Source organism: Phodopus roborovskii, unplaced genomic scaffold (genome assembly GCF_943737965.1).
Source record: "Phodopus roborovskii unplaced genomic scaffold, PHOROB, whole genome shotgun sequence".
Classification (NCBI taxonomy): domain Eukaryota; kingdom Metazoa; phylum Chordata; class Mammalia; order Rodentia; family Cricetidae; genus Phodopus; species Phodopus roborovskii.
In genome coordinates, this window is record NW_026126511.1 from 41,114,172 (window position 1) to 41,116,901 (window position 2,730).

Here is a 2,730-nt window from a genome sequence, read left to right on the forward strand (position 1 = left end):
TTGGAATGGCTAGTTGCTTAATAGAAACAAAAGCGTGCAGGGGAATCCACAAGAGTCCATTTAAAGGGGTGTCAAGGACTTATTAGGATACAATCACAGATATACAACAAGGTAAATAGCTGAGTGAATGGAATCAGCAGTCAGATCTCCAACTACCACAAGAGAGAGCACCGCCCCTCTCTTCCCTTTTAAGAGGTCACATTGGCAGAAAAGAAGCACTGCCCCTATTGGGCCAAATAGCCCAAGGTCATGGGCGGAGCGAATACCCACTACAGAGTGGTTTTGTCTGTATGAGAGACATCATCTTAAGCTTTGCAGAGTAGACTAGTTGCTACTAGGTAGAATTTGATGTTTTTTAAGACTAGGGGAGGTTTTAAAACTGAAACTATGTGGAAGGGGGTGAACAACTGTATGCATTTACTTAAACTTATCTAACTTCACATTTGCCTTAAGTAAACTGTAGGCATGTTATTATTTATTTTTTATTTTATTGTATGAATGTTTGACTCCATATGTATCTAAGCACATCACGTGATGGCCACAGATGCAGGAGAGGGTATTAGGTTTCATGGAACTGGAGTCACAGATAGTTGAGAACCATTTTGTGGATATGGCTGGTTTGCTCTTAACCACGATGTCATCTCTTTAGCTCTACATGCATGTGCTTTAAATAAAGCCAATTTTAAAAATACAGGGGCCAGATAAACAACACTCCTTTAGTGGGAGTCTTTCTACAATGTGCTTTTGTACAGATAAAGCATGTTTGGGAATAAATTGGGTCATAATACAAGTAAGCCAGTTCATGTGACCTGAAAACTTAAGCATCAGAACTTGCTTTCTGGGCTTAGAGGACCTGTGCATTCACACAGAGTCCTGAGTTCAAAAGGTTACCTATTCCAGTGTAAATGATGAGTGGTTGTTATTCCTATTAAAGTTCATAATATCATCTTTGAACTTGTGTTTTATTAAGTGAAGGTGTGTGGGGTGCAGATGAAGCCCTGAATGGATGTATGGTATTGACATGCCCTTGGCCTTGCCAGGCTTCCTCCACTTGGATGTTGGCATTTGCACAGAAAGTATCAACCACAGCTTCCTCCTCCATGATGGCTGCAACCCGAGCCAGCTCCCCTACACAGACTTCCTGCTGAGGTTTGCTCCCCTCCTCCTCATTCTTTCTGCTTATTATAAACTCACTGAGTTGCTATTAATGCTTCTATCTAAGAGCCTGTGGCCTACCTTGTCCCAGCTTTTCTGTATGTGTGTCTTATCATTTCTTCATTCCCTATTGCCCCCTTTAGGTTAATCCCTGAGCCATGATGGTCACGGTAAAGATGGCAAAACTAGCCATGTGTTTGTAAAGGGGACAATTGCAGCATGCACCCACAGCTCCACACTGCTCCATCAACATGTAGCATATGGCAGAATTCTACAAACGCAGAGCTCTAGGGACCCACCATGCATGGGTGTTCAGCAAGATTCTAAGCCAGTGAAGGCAAGTGTGCTTCCTCTATGAGGAAGGAGCAAAGAAGGAAAATGGCTGTCCCAAGAAGACACACTTTTTATTTGAAACAGAACATTCTTCAAATGCAGATAGAAAACCATGATCTTCGAAGAAACCCAAATCACCTGTTCAGTCCATATGAAAAACCTGACTATTCCACAATTGCCAGTATAAGGAAGCCCGCACTGGCCAGCTCAACCCTAGCAAATCCTTTCTTATGGCCCTTACTTCTCTGTGTAACCCAACCACTTCCCCTGAAATGCTGACGATGAAGGAAAGGGGAAGAACAACCTGCAATGTTTTTTTTTTTTCAGGCTTTCCCCATCCATCACGACACAGAGAGTGTGGCAGAGGGTGTTGACAAAGTTGACAGATGTGTAGCGGTGTGACTCTATTATTGGGGTAACACAAATCAGTATCCATTCACCTCAGATAAGGAATCCACAACAAAACAAAGTAATAACAGCACCAAAGTCCAACTTGGTGGGCCAGTGAGTTTTAATGGACTTACTTAGAGGAGTATGGGTGAAGGGTTATTTTCAGAACCAAAATGACTCAGAGACATCCAGATGACAGTTCTCAAAAGGAACACACTGCATGACTTTAAGGCAGCTCAACAAGTCTTTTCCAAGCTGCTTGGCTGGTCTGAGAGATGCTCCATCTTTCCTTAGTGTTGGCACAGGCTTGGAAAGGGAGAGGCCATGTGCATCCAGTCAGTTTCAGGGTTCTAGTGGAGTTTCTGAGCCTTTTCCCTCCAAAGTTGTAAGGACACCCCACCTCTTAAGGGGTTTCCCTGCAGAATGGAATGTTATATCTTGGAAGAAATTGCTACACAATGTGTGCCCATATATAGAAATGGGTGAAAATAAGTGAGTCAGTCGTGGGCACTTTTCTGCTATTCTAAAATAAAATCACACAACATGTGAAAGCCTTGATATGCAAACTGTGTCAGAGATCTCAGTTCAACACTTTTAGTTTTTGTTTAGTTGTTTTTTAAGATTTATTTATTATGTATACAACATTCTGTTTTCATGTATTTCTGCATGCCAGAAGAGGGCACCAAATCTCATTATAGATGGTTGTGAGCCAACATGTGGTTGCTGGGAATTGAACTCAGGACCTTTGGAAGAGCAGTCAATGCTCTTAAACTCTGAGCCATATCTCCAGCCCCAACACTTTTACTTTTGCAGTTAAAGCTGACATTGCACAAAGATGAATACTATGTCCAT